A 17,776-nucleotide genomic window follows, 5' to 3' on the forward strand; every position below is an offset into this window, starting at 1 on the left:
TCAGGGGTCCAAGATTATCTTCTGTGTCTGTGTTAATTGGTTTCCCTTTTCTTTGTTGAAGAGGGTCTGTGCAATCCTTCTGCCTAGTCCGCCATCTTGAGGTTTGTTATTTTCAATTATACATTCTTCTGAGCATAACCCTCTCCCATGACTGGTTTTGATTCAGGATCGTAGTTTATGAAGCAAGATGACCCTGGGAAGAGGGACGCCGAGTCCAGAGTAAGCCCAGAACAGAAGAACAAAGACATTCCTGGCAGTCCAAGAGATTGTCAACCTCCTTCCCAACGCCTTATACAATGTTCATGCTTATTCCTTTACTCAGGGAAGACAGACTTTTAAGAGAAGCGATTCTATCTCCTTGGGTATCAATACTCAATAAATCTTTTGCTTTTCCACCTTGTGGTGACTGGCCCTACTTGCAACAGATGGTAAGAACCTCGTTGTTCCTGCATCAGATATGCCCAAAGTTCTTGGTTAAAAAGTAGTTTTACCTCTCACTGTGACAAGACCATCCCCTGTCTCAGTTTCTCTATTTGAAAAATTAGGGTTAATAATATGGGGGATTAAATGAGATGGCTTAGAGCAGTACCCAGCACATAATGAGCACTGAACATAGGTTGATTTCACAAAGGCAAAGGGCTCACAGAAACCTAGGCAGGCACATCTATAGAAACATAGTTCACAAAATTTAAAGGGCAGGGAAGGGTCAAAGCCCAGCTATGAGGTGACAGTTGAGCTCTGTTACAGATTGGATTATGTCTCCCAAAAATATGTGTTGTAAATCCTAATCTTATGTCTGTGGTTATAATCTCATTTGGGAATAGGTTTTCTTCATTATACAAATAAGTCAGGGTTAGTGTAGGGTATGTCTTAAGCCAATCTCTCTCTCTCTCTTTTTCAAATTTTACAAGGTTAGCTAATTTATTTTCTAACATAGATTTCTTGGAAACCAATCTCTTTTGGCACATGGAAGAGATTAAACAAACAAGTAAGAGAAGCAGGATGGTGGGCAAGAGAGGAGATTCCAAGCCACATGAGGGTCACTCATGAGCAGAAGCTCAAGAGAGACAAGGACCTTCCTCCAGAGTCAACAGAGAAAAAAAAAAACCTTCCCCTAGATCTGGCACCCTGAATTCAGACTTGTAACCTCCTAAACTGTAAAAAACTAATTTCTGTTTTTTAAAGCACCCACTTGTGGTATTTCTGTTCCAGCAGGACTAGACAAACTAAGACTGAATTTGGTACTGAAAAGTGGGGGTGCTGCTGTAACAAACACCTAAAATGTAGAAGTGGTTTTAGAATTGGTAATGAGTAGAGTCGGGAACAGTTTTTAGGCGTCTAACAGTAAAAGTCTAGATTGCCTTGTTGGTGGAATTATGGATGTCAAAGGCAGTTCTGGTGAGGGCTCAGAAGGAAGTGGGAAGTGCCATAGAGAAAGTCTCTATTATCTTAGATAAACAGAATGTTGCTAGAAATGTGGATGTTAAATGTGCTTCTGGTGAGGCTTCAAGAAAGAAACAAGACTTAAAAATGAATTGTGCAAAATGAAAACAAAACTTTTGTTTTTTTTGAAAAAAGGATTTGGAAAATTCTGTTGTACAGACTAAGGACACATGTCCTAGAATGTTTACCAAGAACGCAGATACAATCTTTTGTTAAAGAGATTAAGTCTGTGACTGATGGATCTAACCAACTACCATAGCAGAAAACTCATCAGCTTAGATTGTGAAGGAAAGAACGCTGTCTGCCTCTTGGAATGCCACAGGCAGGCAACAGGCCAAAGGAGTTACATTTGTTGTCCTCCAAGAAAAGAAAAAGATCATCCCTGGAGCAATTTCGTTATCAGCAGAACTGTTGGAAGGAGCATAGGGATTAAGGCTGCCTCAGTTTCAAAGGATAGAACTACAGCCTGCTGGGATTCCAAGGATGGGGCCATGGGTACCTAGGTTTCAAAGAGACAGATCTTCACCAACGTAGTCCCAGAGTGTGGGCCTGCCATTAATGAGTGCCAGGGGGATGGGGCTGCTGCCCAAAGCTGAGGGGGCAGGGCTGCCATGCCCAAGGAGCAGAAGAATGGGGCCTGCCAGGGCCTAGGGGTAGGGTTGTCACTTAGATGCACTAGAAAAATGGGACTCTCAAAGCCAAAGGAGCAGAGGTGACATTCCTATAGGCCTGGAATGTGGGGCTGAAGCCCAAGGCCAAGGGGCCTTTACACAGAATCCAGAGACTGTGGCCAACACCCATGCAGTCTGCAGGGCAGGGCCAATGCCCAGGTGGTCCCAAAGAACAGAGGATTATTTTCACATCTTGAGAGCTAATGTAATGTGTTCTGCTGGGTTTTGGCCTTGCTTGGTGCCCGTTTTACTTTCTTTCTCTCCAATTTCTCCCATTTGTAAAGGAAATGTCTATCTTGTGACTGTTCCACCATTGTGCTTTTGGAAACAAATAACTTGTAGTCTACATTTCACAGGTTCACAGGTGAAGAAATATTTTACCTCAGGATAGAATATGCCTAAAGTCTCACTCATATTTGATTTAGATGACTCAGAAGATGGGATTTTGACCTGGAGTTGATTTAAGATTTTTGGGATGATGTGATAGGGTGAATGTGCTTTGCATGTGGCAAGGACATGAATTTTTGGGGGCTAAATGGTGGAATGTTATGGATTGAATTGTGTCCCCTCAAAAATGTGTTGTAAATTCTAACCTCTATATCTGTGGTTATAATCCCATCTGGGAAGGGTTGTTCTTTGTTATGCTAATAAGACAGGATTATTGTGAGGTATGTCTTAAATAATTTTATTTTGAGATATAAAAACGAGAGAAGCAGAAACAGGGGAAGAGAGATGCCAAACCATATGAAGATCACCCACTAGCAGAAGCTCAGAAGAACAAGGACCTTCCTCCAAAGCAGACAGTGAAAATCTTCCCTAGAGTTAGCATCCTAAATTTGTACTTACAGTCTCCTAAATTGTGAGAAAATAAATTTGTTTGTTAAAGACATCCACTTGAGGTATTTCTGTTACAGCAGTACTTGTTAACTAAGATAAGCTCATATAACCTTCCACAAATAAGGCAGGCTTGTACAGGGTTCTGATGATTCTGAGCTGTGAGGGGACAGAGGGAAGGGGCCTCCAGACAAGGAATGAAAGAACAAAGTCACTGACATGGTCAACAGTATAATGTATTTGGGGAACAGAAGACACCTTGTTGTTGTTGTTAGGTGCTGTCGAGTCAGCTCCAACTCATAGCGACAGAACAAAACACTGACTGGTCCTGTGCCAGCCTCACAATCTTTGCTATACCTAAGGCCACCACTGCAACTACTGTGTCAATACGTCTTGTTGAGGGCCTTCCCCTTTTTTGTTGACCCTCTACTTTACCAAGCATGATATCCTTCTCCAGGGAATGGTCCCTTCTGAAAACATGACCAAAGTAGGTGACATGAAGTCTGGCCATTCTCACTTCCAAGGAGCATTCAGGCTATACTTCTTCCAGGACAGATTTATTTGTTCTTCTGGCAGTCCATTGTGCTTTCAGTGTTCTTCACCAACACCACAATTCAAAAGCATCAACTCTTCTTGGGTCTTTCTTATTCATTGTCCAGCTTTCACACATATATGAAGCAACTGAAAATATCATGGCCTGGGTTAGGCACACCTTAGTCTTCAAAGAGACATCTTTGCTTTTCAGCACTTCAAAGAGGTTTTTTGCAGCAGACTTGCCCAATGCAATATGTCATCTGATTTCTTGACTGCTGCTTCCATTGGTGTTGATTGTGAACCAAGTAAAACGAAATCTTTGACAACTTCAATCTTTTCTCCATTTATTGCAATGCTACTTATAGGTCCAGTTGTGAGGATTTTCATTTTCTTTACGTTGCGGTGTAATCCATACTGCAGACTGTAGTCTTTAATCTTCATCAGTAAGTTCCTCAAGTCATCTTCATTTTCAGCAAGAAAAGTTGTGTCATCTGCATATTGCATGTTGTTAATAAGTCTTCTTCCAGTTCTGATGCTGCATTCTTCTTCATCCAGTCCAGCTCCTCAGATTACTTGCTCAGCATACAGATTGGATAAGTATGGTGAAAGGATACAACTCTGATGCACTTCCTTTTTGATTTTAAACCATGCAGTATTTATTCCCTTGTTCTAGTCTAACAACAGCCTCCTGGTCTATGTACAGGTTCTTCATGAGCACAATTAAGTATTCTGGAATTCCCATTCTTCTCAATGTTAGCCATAACTTGTTATGATCCACACAACTGAATGCTTTTGCATAGTCAATAAAACACAAATAAACATCTTTCTGGTATTCTTTTCTTTGAGCCAAGATCCATCTGACATCAGCAATGATATCCCTTTTTCCACATCCTCTTCTGAATCCAGCTTGCATTTCTGAAAGTTCTCTGTCAATATACTGCTACAACCATTTTTGAACTATCTTCAGCAAGATTTTACTTGCATGTGATATTAATGATATGGTTGGATAATTTCCACATTCTGTGGGATCACCTTTCTTTGGAATGGGTACGAATGGGTACAAACAGTCAGTTGGCCAGGTAGTTGTCTTCCAAATTTCTTGGCATAGCCAAGTGAGTGCCTCCAGCATGGCATCCGTTTGTTGAAATGTCTCAATGGGTATCTTGTCAATTTCTGGAGTCTTGTCTTTCACCAGTTCCTTCAGTGCAGCTTTGACTTCTTCCTTCAGTATCATTGGTACTTGATCATATGCCACCTCTTGAAATGCAGGAACACTGACCAAGTCTTTTTGGTACAGTGATTCTGTGTATTCCTTCCATCTTCTTTTAACATTTCCTACATCATTCAATATTTGCCCACAGAATCCTTCATTATTGCAACTTGAGGCTTAACTTTTTTCTTCAGTTCTTCAGCTTGAGAAATGCCAAGTGTGTTCTTCCTTTTTGTTTTTCTAACTCCAGGGCTTTGTTTTTTTTCTTCCTTTCCTCTCTTTTTTAGTGACCTTCTGCTTTTTTCATGTTCTTGATGTCATCCCACAATTCCACTGGTTTTTGGTCATTGGTGTTCAATGCATCAAATCTATTCTTTAGATGGTCTCTAAATTCAGGAGGGATATAATCAAGGTCTTATTTTGGCTCTTGTGGACTTGTTTTAGCTGTCTTCAACTTCAACTTGAACATGCTTATGAGCAGTTAATGGTCTGTTCCACACTCAGCTCCTGGCCTTGTTTTGGCTGAAGATATTGAGCTTCTCCATTGCCTCTTTCCACAAATGTAGTCGATCTGGTTCCTGTCTACTCCATTTAGCAAAGTCCACATGCCCTCCTCTTTTTTAAATCAACAACAACAACAACACATGGATTGCCACTGTTTACATTGTTGAAAAAAGGTATTTGCAATGAATAAGTCATTGGTCTTGCAAAATTCTATCATGCTATCTCCAGCGTCATTTCTACCCCAAGGCCGTATTTTCTAACTACTGGTGATTCTTCTCTTTTTGCATTCCAATCATCAGTAATAATCAACACATCTTGATGGCATGTTTGGTCAATTTCAGACTGCAGAAGTTGGTAAAAATCTTCAATTTCCTTATCTTTGGCTTTGGTGGCTGGTGCATAAATGTGAATAAATAGTAGCATTAACTATTCTTCCTCATAGGCTTATGGCTATTTTCCTATCACTGACAGCATTGTACTTCAGGACAGATCTTGAAACTTTCTTTGTGATGATGAGCACCATGCCATTCCCCTTCAATGCCATTCCCAGCATAGTAGATCATATGGTTGTCTGATTCAAAATGGCCAAAATCAATTCATTTCAGTTCACTAATGCCTAGGATATTGATTTTTACGTGTTTCATTTCATTTTTGGCAACTTCCAATTTTCCTAGTTTCATATTTTGTACATTCTACATTCTGATTATTAATGGATGCTTGCAGCTGTTTCTTGATTTTGAGTCATGCCACATCAGCAAATGGATGTCCCGAAAGCTTTATTCCATCTACATCATTAAGGTCTACTGTACTCTGAGGAGGCAGCTCTTCCCTAGTCATATTTTGAGTGCCTTCTGACCTGAGGGGCTCATCTAATAGCCATATATCAGACAATGTTTCAGGGTTATTCATAAAGTCTTCCAGTAATATATTAGACAGTGTTTCACTTCTATTCATAAGGTTTTCACTGGCCAGTTCTTTGAGAAGTGGATGGCCCCTTCTTTCTTCTGAGTCTGTCTTAGTCTGGAAGCTCCACTGAAACCTGTCCACCATGGGTGACCCTGCTGGTATTTGAAATACTGGTGGCATAGCCTCCAGCATCACAGCAACACACAAGCCACCACAATATGACAAACTGACAGATGAGTGGTAGGAAGATACCTTAGTGTGGCTAGAATGACGTAGGTAAGGGTGTGTGGTTGGGTTGGGGAGGCTGATGGTTGTAAAGGCCAACAATGGTGACTTCACCCAGCACCTTCAGAACACAATAGTCATAATTCTATGGCATAACCCATTCCTTGTAGCATTTTTAGCAGCAGATATCAGAACATCATCCTTTATATATATAAACCCACAGCCATTGAGTCAATTCTGATTCATAGCAACCTCCACTGGGTTTCTGAGGCTGTAAATCTTTATGGAAGTAGACTGCCTCATCTTCCCATGGAGCAGCTGGTGGGTTTTGAAACTGCTAAACCTCTGGGTAGCTGCCAAGTGCCTTACCCATTATGCCACCATAAGCCACCAGAGCTCCTTCATATACACACACACACACACACACACATACACATTTTGTTGTTGTTATGTGCCGTTGAGTTGGCCCCGACTCATACATATATGTATATATACTTTTTTAAAAAATTGTGATTTAAGTGAAAATTACAGTGCAAATTTGTTTTCTATTCAACAGTTCATACACATTTTATTTCATGACATTGATTGCAATCTCCACAATATAACAGCTGTCTTTCCACTTCCTCCCTGTTATTATCTTTTCTCATGTCTTTTTTTCCTATGCATTCCTGCCCTCTGAGCTCCCTCCCTGTGCAAATGCTGCCCTTCTGATCTCCCGTGGTTGATTGTTCTAAAGAGTGTTCTTACCTGGTGTAATTGTTCACTTTGCAGGCCTGTCTTCTATTGTTTGGCTGGAAGTTAAGCCATGGAAGTGAGTTCAATTCCAGGTCTGAGGGGTGACAAGGGGCCATAGTCTTGGGGGTGGGGTGAGGGTTTCAGCACATCATCATCCTTGTTCATCATTTAAGATAAAGTTGCCAGCTCAACTCTGTTAAAAATATATAGCATTGTCATCAATTGTTTTGGGGTGGGGGCGGTATGTGCAGGAAGACATGTCCCTTTCTCTAACAGAAAGTCAGTTATTGGGGGAGAAACATAAATGTCAGGACCCACTGCCTTTCAGAGTTACTACAGTCAGTGTGAATTATTGGCAAGGACGTTGTGATCTGTGGCAGCAATTGATGCTGCTCAGTGGAAGATAAATATAAACTAGGATTCAAGTCTGATAGCTGCCCGTTGAGTATGTTGGGAACTTTTATTCTTAAAAACGTAGGTCAAAAATAATTGCAGGATTTAAAGATTTACTGACTCAAGCCTTAGTCACCGGTCGGTGACTAATACCAGGAATAATTGCAGCAATTTTTAGACCAGTTCAGAAATACAGGGAGTCCTAAGAACAAAAGGCATATTCAAAGAGGACTGAATTACTGTCAAAATGAAGCTGTTCCTTGGCTCATTTGATTGGCATCGACTGGCTGATTCAAGAGCTCAGTATGATCTTTTTTCCAAAGCAGAATTTTATAATCAAAACCTACAGAGAAGGGGAGTATGAGTGGCCTTCTGGGGCAGTTCTGGAATAATCCAGAGACTTACACCTCCTCCTTTGTAGCAATTTTAGCAGTGGATTTCAGCACATAGTCATTGTGCATCATTTAAGATAAAGTTGCCTGTTGCCACTTCCAGATTGAGAGCAGGGCCCTCCTTTGGCCCTTCCGGAAGCCCCTTTCCTACAGCCAGCCCAGCCCCACTGACCTTTAGGGCAGGGGTCTTCCTAAGCCAGGCCACTAGTTACCCATGTGCACCGGGGCCCTGGAGAAGGTGCACTCTTCTGGTGGATTTTTCCAGAGGAGCAGCAGAGAGGCTGAGGGGCTGTAGAGAAAAGACCCCAAGAGGTTGGCCCCTGAAACCAACCCTCTACTTCTAAAGTTCCCAGCACAGTCTGTAGCCCCCTAGAGCCTGCCTGCCCCAAGGCCTATTCCACACATGGCTAACAAGCTGAAGGCATCAGGTTTGAAAGGCCAATTGGTTTAGTAAGTGCAATGAGAGACAAGAGGTCACCTTTTTTTCTCACATCCCAGGCCTTTCTTATGGGGAGTGAAAAGGCAACTCATGGAGAAGACAGTTCATAACACTTGGTAGCTAAGAGAAGGCAGACCTAGCCTAGAGTCCTCCTCTTGCTCTGTTCTCCCCTGGCCCCACTCAGCCAGTCACTCACCTCTCTTCTGCCTCTGCTGTGGCTGAGCTCAGGCCCCATCCTCATGCTCTGCCAGTCCTCCAGTCTCTGGCCAATCATCCACCTGCCTCTAGCCCACCCTTTGTCTCCTGCAGGTGTATTAGAGCTTAAATTCTGAGGCACTTGGGTTGTGGAAAGCTGCAGTCCACAGTAGGAGCCCTAACTCCATTTTGAGGCTTGAGGTAAGTTTCAGATGCCTTTTGAGTTCTTTCTGTCCCTTAAACCAACATTGTTGCTACCCACAGACAAGTTCCAGACAAACCCAGGGAGGGGCAGTTTGCTCTCAGGAAGAGTGTGGTTGAAAGTAGATTATGCTCACACAAAGAACCAGGGAAATTGCTTGACTATGCCCTTTTCTAATTTAAATTATGGCTGGGGTGCTGGTATGTATTCAGTAGCCACTTCATGGCTATGATTCAGGCCTCAAGATCTTTAGTCACAGCTGGACCACCACTTAGCCAGGGAGTCAAACCCCAGAACCAATCCTGTAACCCTTTTCAATTATGTATGTATTGCAATCATTGTCCTTTCTCCACTTCTGTAGTCCCACCTGTGGCAGTGATTAATCCATCTGTCCCCAGTTATGATTTTGTGATGATTTCCTTTGTTTTCAATCATATATAATTAGGCCCATGGCCATGACTCAGTGGGCTCCATTTGGCTTTCTATACTGTATACATGCTGATGGTTTCCCTCATCCTGAATGATTGTTTGCTTTGTCTGTACCCCATCTAAGGATTAATAACCAAGTTTCTTTTTACTTTTTTTTTTTTAACGTGGCTACTAGAGAATTTGAGATTACAGCTGTGACTTCCATGTAAGGCTGGTATTGTTTCCACAGACATGCAAGCTTACTTCCTTGTTTCGGTCTCATTGTGTTCTTGTCCTGTGCCCTGGGCAGCAACAGTCCCCTTTCTTGTCTGTACCTCATTGCCTGCCACTCCCTGGGGATGTAGCAGGGGGTCCTAGCATATTTATCAAAGGAGTGAGAATTTACTTGGGTCCTTGGGTTTTGTTATGGGTTGTGTCCTCCCAAAAGATAGGCTGAAGTTCCAACCTTTGTATCAGTGAATATGACTTTATTTGGAAATAGGGTCTTTGAAGATATTATCAGTTAATATGAGGTGTGATTCAGTGGTAGAATTCTTGCCTTCCATGCCAGGGACCTGGGTTTGCTTATTGGCCAATGCACCTCATTCACAGCCACCATCTGTCAGTGGAGGTTTGTGTGTTGCTAGGATGCTGAACAGGTTTCGGTGGAGCTCCCTGACTAAGATGGACTAGGACGAAAGGCCTGGTGGTCAATATCTAAAAATTAGTCAATGAAAACTTTATGGATTACAGTGGCTTAGTTCCATTGTCATGAGTCACCATGAGTCAGGGGCTAACTCCAAGGCAGCTACCACCACAACATAGTAGAGTAGGGTGGGTCTTAAACCTATCTGAGTGGTGTTCTTATTAAAGAGGAGAAGAAATAGAGAGATGGACAAAGGGAAGAGGGCCATGTGAAGATGGAAGCAGAGATTGGACTGGTGCTGCCACAAACCCAGGAACACCTGGGGCCACCAGAAGCTGGAAGAGAAGAAAGGATTTTCTTCTAGAACCTTCAGAGAGGATATGGCCCTATTAACACCCTGAATTTGGACTAGGGCTATCAGAGAATCAATTTCTGATTTTATAAACCACCCAGGTGTGGTACTTTGTTTCAGCAGCCCCAGGAATCCAGTACAGGCTTGTATCCCATGTTTCTTCAGTGTGTGGGGTGTGTGCCAGGGAGCATATGGGGGTTCCACGTGAGTGTGTGTGCCATTTGAGGTCACCCAGGGTGGGAGTGGGACACATTTTCTTGCCTTGTAGGTGGCATGCTCTTCCCTAATTTCCCCAGCAGGTCTCTGGCTGAGAGTTCAGGGACCATGGGAATGTTCTGGTTTCAGCAGGTTCTGTAGGCTCTGAAAACAGTTCTAAGTCCAGTTGCTTCTATGGATTCAGCATTGTGTTTTTAAATGAAACTTTGGCTTGGCATACAGTTCATTTGTAGAAACATATTTAGTTAGGAGTTTGGTAAAATAATTGTCTATTCCAGTTTTCTGGCCACTCACTGTGTAAGACATTCATGTGCCTGTCACCTGATGTGCTAACCCTAGAATTTACTGACCTCAGAGTCCTGTATTCCAGTAAGGTTGCAAGGATATGGAGTCTCTGAGTGGTTGAAATGGTGAATGCAGTTGGCTGCTGTCTTAGATCTCTAGTGCTGCTGTAAAAGAAATACCACAAGCAGGTGGCCTTAAAGAACAGTAATTTATTTTCTCACAGTTTAGGAGACTAGAAGTCCAAATTTAGGGCGCTGGCTCTAGGAGAAAGCTCTGTCTGCTCTGGGGGAAAATCCTTGTCTCAGCTTCTCTAGTGCACTTCTCAGCATTCCTTGGAGAGCTCCACATGGCATCTATCTTTACCCCATTTGTGCTTGCTTGCTTTAATGTCTAATCTGCTCTTTTTGTATCTGAAAGTGGTTAGGTTTAAGACACATCCTACACTGATATGGCTCCATTAACATAATAAGGAAAATCCCATTACTTGATGGGATTACATCCACAGGCGTAGGGGTTAGGATTTACAACACCTATTTTGGAAAGAGATAATTCGATCAGTAACAGCTGCTAACCAAAACAGTGGGGGTTCAAGTCCACCTAGAGAGGTCTTGGAACAAAGGCTTGGCAATCTACTTTTGAGAAATTAGTCATCGAAAACTGTGTGGAGCACAATTCTACTCTGACCATGTAACGTCTCCATGAGTCAGAATTGACGTGTGGCAACTGGGTTGGGAGTCCTAGGTAGTCCACAGCATAGAGGTAGCTTGGGAAGTAGTAGGGTCTTTGAGACGATGATGCCAAGGACATCATCCCTCACTGTGGTTTGCCACATCCATGCCCCACACAATACCTGCAGCTGTCCGTAAGCTTGGAGTCTGGCCTCAGTCAAGGAAGAACAGGCCCAGGAGTGAGCAGGGCTATGTGCTGCTGTGCAGTGCCTAGCTGCCCCCAGGACCCAGATCCTAGGGAAAATTGGTTTGTGCTGTATGAGTTCTGGTGCTGATGCCCAGGTAGGGGTAAATCATTCCTTCCCAGAGTTGAAAGTAAAGCTCCTCTGTGGAAGGGGCAGTCCAAGCACAGCCTGCCATTTTCCCTGTGATCTACAAATGAACTCTGTGTTAAGGACCAGATGTGTTGGCCTGGCTTCTTGGACAGGTTGATTGTGTCGGCCAACTCCCTTTCCCAGGGCATCTTGACCCAAAACATATCCCATTGAAGCTGCACTTCCCGGCCTCTTGTCCTGAGCCCATGCCAACATTCCCAGGAACTGCTTAGCTAAGTATGTGTGTTATATGGCACCTGGCCAACGCCACTACTGTTATCTGTTTCTGGGAAGAATGAATGGGATGCTCCACTTATAGCACAAAAGGAATGGGTACAGACTATTTTCATGTGGTGACTACTGTGGGGAGACCTGTTGGCCATGGGTGATAATGTGCACTCTATTGAAGCTGACCTTGCTCTGGCTCTTCTCTGTGTGAATAAAGTGGTATTTCACCCAAAGCCCATGTGTAAATCATGTCTTTCTTCATGACCCTGGACCTTGGATAGAAAGGGTGGTGCAGCAAGCTAGATCAACACTCTCTACACCAGGACTCTCCACACTGGAGTCCCCATGACAAAGTAGAAAGATCACCCCCTGCTGGATCATTCCTAAGGCTCCAGTGAGCTGTACAGTCAAGGTAATACACACTCCTCAAAAATGCAGTGTCATAAGAAAAAATGAGGGGAAGAGGGACGTGTTCTAGAATGAGGTTAGAGACATAATTACATGATATATGTGATCCTTGGTTACTTTCTGTTTTTCAAAAAGCAACTATTAAATGTGTTTTGGGGCCTACAATGAATTCTGACAACGACCTGGAGCTGGACCAAACTGCAGGTGAAAGGCACAGTCCCCACTAGACTGCCCTCATTTCAGGCCACTCTCATTTCTGACCAGCTGGCTACAAATTCTGGGGTTTCCATTATTCCCTCAGGTTCAGCAATTCACTAGAACAACTCACAGAACTCAGGAAAGTGTTATACTTTGATTACAGTTTTATTACAGCTAAAGGATAGAAATCAGAACCAGCCTAAGGGAGATGTGCACAGGGCAAGGTCTGAGAGGATCCCCAAAGTGAAGCTTCTAGAGTTCTCGCCTTGTTAAGTTAGGACAACTCACCTTCCTGGCACATTGATATACTGTCAGTGAGGATGCTCATCTGAGCTTCAGAATCCAAAGCATTTACTGGAGTTTCATTACATAGGCCTGATCAAGTCACAAACCATGTGACTGAACTCAAACTCCAGCCCACTCCTCTCCCTCGGAGGTCAGGCTGATTTCATGTGGCTCAAAGCTCCAACCCTCTAATCACATGGTTAGTTTTTCTGGCATGGTCAGCTCCCAACCTGAGCCATTTTGTTAGTATAAACTCTTAAGCGCCCATCATGGGTTTCATGTTAGCATAAACTATCCAGGAGCCCACTATCAGTTACCATGTTAGCATAAAATACCAGGTGTGGTTTGAGGGGCCCCATGGACAACAAAGACACTTCAACCACTTGGGAAATTCCAAGGGTTTAGAGGTTTCCTCCCAGAAACCAGGATAAAGGTGAGCCAAATTCTTTTTTAAAAAGGGACAATGGCAGAAACTTGTGTGAGAAAGTACTGGGCCTTTAATTTGGTTCAATGTGATCATGGTGATGTGGTGATAGAGAAGAACGTCACTCTTTGGCAATACTTGGGGATGAAATGCCATGTTGTCTAAAATTTACTTTGAGATGGTTCAATCAAAAAGAATATAAAAGAAACATGGCAAAATGTCAGTAACAGTCCTCTCTTAACGACAGGTATACAAACATGTACTGTATTACTTGTTCTACCCTTCTGTATGTTCAGAAACCTAAACGCTGGAAGGAAAACTGGAGCTGAGGGGTCTGGTAGAGGCCTACACCAGTAGTTGGCTTAGTTGCTCCAATTTAGACCTTGCTGGTGCAGAGCAAGAGAAAACTACTTTTTGTGATTTTCTAACTGGATTCTTAGTTCAGCAAGTATTTATTGAGGGCCAGCCCATGTTCAGGGCACACAAAATTGTGCTAAATGTTACAGTTATTGGTCTCTTCTCACCCAAAGCAGAGTCAAGAAAATCAAAGATGCATGGAAACAATTAATCCAAAGGACTAATGGACCATGTGAACCTCAGCCTCCAAAACCCTGAGACCAGAAGAACTTGAGGGTGCCTGGCTACCACTACCAACTACTTTGAAAGGGGTCACAACAGAAGGTCCTGGATAGAGAGAAAAATGTGAAACAAAGCTCAAAGTCATAAAAAAAGACCAGGCTTACTGGTCTGAAAGAGGATGGTGGAACCCTCGAGACCGTGGTCATCTTTCAAGCCTAGAATTGAACTCACCCCGATGGCTCAACTTTTAGCCAAACAACAGACAAGGCTATAAGGTGAACAGTAACACTAGGGAGGAACACATTCCTCACAACACACAACCATACCAGATCAAAAGGGCAACATTTGCCCAGGGATAAAGCTCAAAAGGCAGGAAGGGACAGGAAGGAAGGATGAATGGAAATGGCAAACACAGGAAGGAAGTGGGAAGTGTGTTGTTACATTGTGGGGATTGCCATCAACCTCACAAAACAAAATGGGTATGAACTGCTGAATGGAAAAGAATTTTCTATTGTGTGAATTTTCTCTGTATACTTTTACTCGAATCACAATTTTAAAAAATGGTGCTAAACATTTAGCCATTAAGCACTTCTCCAACGTGTGTGTATGTATGTAAATCCCCTGGGGAGGCTGGGGAAACGCAGGTTCTGCTTCAGTGAGTCTGAGATTCTGCACTTCCAACCAGGTCCCAGGGAACATTCTGCTGCTGGTCCAGCACACTGTCAGCAGCAAGGTGGCAGCCCTGTCGGAGTCAGTGCTTGGTGAGGAGGATGGGGGATGTGTGTACAACTCACAGTGGATCTAGGCACCATGGTGAACTGTAAAAGCCAAACTATGAAACTCTTAGAACAAACATAGGCATAAATCTTTGTGATCTAGATTAGCAATGCTTTCTCAGATATGATATGAAAAGCACAGCAAACAAACTGGACTTTATAAAAATTAAAAATGTTTGTGTCAAAGAACATCAAGAAAGTGAAAAGACGACTCACAGAATGGGGGATTTTTGTCTGGGTTGACTGCTGCCTCTCCAGTACCTAGAGCAGTCCCTGAAACAAAGTAGGTACTCAGTAAGCATTTGCTGAGTGACTGATTTGTGTAGAGAATTCATTGTTAATGAATAGAGGGGAAAAAATGGCCATTTTATAACCTCTGTCTTTGAAGGAGGGTGGTTCCTGTAATATGCAAAGCTGCTTTCTGCCAGTATCTTTGTGAGTTCATATGTAGGAAGGCAGAGCTGGTGCTGAACAAGCCATTAGGGGTGAGAAAGAGCTGAATGGTGTGCATGTGAAATGAGAACTGAGGGGCCACCATGGAGGAGGGTGACCAGGAGCAGGGGAGCCAGTTGATGACAGAAGGATTAGAGCTATAGGCATGGGAATGTGTGAGAAACTCTGTATTACTCTGAGAAATGACATATTTCATGTGTGATTTTACATTTGTGGTGACTTAGTGGTGTAAACCCTCCCATGATTCCCAAAACCTTCAGAAAAAGGTTTGCCTCCTGATGTTTACAAGGAGCTCTGGTGGCATAGTGCCTAAGGCATCTGACTGCTAACCAGGTTAGTGGTTCAAACCCACCAGCCTACTCTGTGGAAGACGGGGTGATCTACTTCCATAATGATTTACTGCCTCATAAGCCCAAAGGGGGTTGCTATGAGTCAGAATTGACTTGATGGCACAAGGTTTGTTTTTTTGGGTAGTGTAAGCCCTCCCATGACTCCCAAAACCTTCAGAAAAAGGTTTGCCTTCTGACATTTGTAGTATCTTACAAGGGGATGGATCAAGGATGAGACTCTGTGCCCCAATGGAGAAGGAATAAAGGACCAGAATTCAGCAAAGGCAGAAAAGGCTGGGGTATCCATGAGAACATAAACATTTCTGGGACTTCATATTCACCCTGGGGAATATTCCTAACTTGTATGGAGTGTAGAATGGAATCCTCACAGTTAACTCTTGGGTTCTATTTATAACAAAGATTGGATATTTGAATGTCCATGTGGTGGTTAAGTTTGTGGTCAACTTGGCTAGGCCTGGATGAGTGGCTAGGCAGTTGGATATATTATTCCCCACGATGAGACTGGTAATCAACTCCATGGTATAATCTTTTGTGAGCAGCTGGGTAGCTGCCTTAGGGATATGGTCTGTTTCCTCTATGTAGAGAACCCTTGGGGAATGGTCTCTACCTTATGGCACTCTTGAACCCTGCATGTAGCCATGTCGTTGTTCAGCAGCCTGCCATGCTCTGCTGACCTTGGGACTTTCAATGGATTTGAATTAATGCCCTGCCATGTAGTTTGGGGGAGCTCTGGTAGCATAGTGCCTAAGGCACTTGACTGCTAACCAGAAGGATGGCAGTTCAAACCCACCAGCCACTCCTCGGAAGGAAGGTTGGGCAATCTACTTCCCTAGAGACACTGCCTTGGAAACCCAAGGAGGGGTTGCTATGAGTCGGGTCTGACTTGATGGCACATAACAGCAGCAGCAACAATATGTAGTTTGGTAACGCTGGGACTGTGCCATTTTATTTGTCGACTTTGGGCTTGTTAGCTTCAGCAACCAGTAGCTGCCTGGGTGAAGAGATGCCTCTAGCTCCAGTGGGCTGGGAGCAAGAGGTAGAGCTGAAGCCCAAGGTCAAGAGGCTTTCACCCAGCCCCTAGAGCCTGGCACTTTGAACTCAGACTGCTAGCCTCCCAAACTGTAAGAGAATAAACTCCTGTTTCTTCAAGCCATCCCATTTGTGGTATATTCCTGTCAGAGTGGCATTAGGTAACCAGAACAGTCCATTGTTAGAGGAAAGGATAAATTATGGAGCATTGGTGTGATGATATACTATATGTTTTTCTATTGAGACCTGGGAGCAAAGGCCCTCCTATTAGTGTTTCAGTTATTTTATGGGTTAAGTGACCCCATGTGGACTTGTTTGGGACCCAAATCACAACTGAAGAAAAAGCTTATTAGAGGAACATGTGTCTCTAGGCCTGTCGTTTACATAATACCTGGACTGTGTTCGACCAACAACGAGCAAACTCACTGCTTACACCCAGCAGAGGAACAAACTGACTGGTGGTGGGTGCTGCCCAACTGTGCCCCAACTGTGCCTTCAATGCGTGAGCTGAAGTTGCTTTTTGGGAGGGAGCTGGAGGTGCTCCATGAGACACACTGGCAGCTCCCCACTCACACAGTCCTGCAGAGTGGATGTTTTAGATGCAACATTGGGTGTCTGTGAGCAGTCTCATGATTGTTTCAACCACTCAGAGGTGTGGGGAGCAGCCCCCACCGGCTTTGGATACCAGATAAGACAGAAGGACAGGTAGTTGAGGTATTTTGCTTCAGACAGTATGACAAATGCCCACACCTCAAACCTGTTGCATCATAACAGTACCTAGAGAGGTGAGTTTTTATGCATATGGGTGCTCAGTATTAAGTACAAATATGAGGGCAAAGATAGACTTTTTTTTTTATTGGACTTGGCTTTGACAAATACTGACAAACACTGCAGACACTAATACAAACTGATAGTAAACAAACAGTCCTTGCCTGTAGTCAGCAAAGTTCAGAGAAAACATGTATAAAAGTGAAAAGATGGCCTGTTTTATATTCTTTTCAACATTAACAACAGCTTCCAGATTTTCTTTATACTTCTTTGTGCTTTCAGTTTAGTAAAAGTTAAAAAGGATAATAAACTTGTAAAGCCTGATGCCAAATTGTACAAAATTGATCAGACCTATTTGGGTTAGAGAGGTTATCATTTTATAAAACAACTGATGATCATCAGCATTAACATTTCTTTTTTGGGTCTTTTAAAAGTACCCTTTGCAATTTTATCTAGGAAAATAACATGCATCATATAGGAAAACTAGTATTCTAAGTTACGTTTTATGTGACATATTTCTTATTGTGTGTATATGTAATGAGAATGGAAAAAAAAAAAGGATTTCTTCCTCTGTTGTTAAAATTTAGGCATTGATAAAATAAGCCACAGAAAACCTATTCAACTTACTCACAAAATGGAGTAAGTG

This window comes from Orycteropus afer, unplaced genomic scaffold (assembly GCF_000298275.1).
Source record: "Orycteropus afer afer isolate SDZICR_OR568_19922 unplaced genomic scaffold, OryAfe1.0 scaffold00179, whole genome shotgun sequence".
Classification (NCBI taxonomy): Eukaryota; Metazoa; Chordata; class Mammalia; order Tubulidentata; family Orycteropodidae; genus Orycteropus; species Orycteropus afer.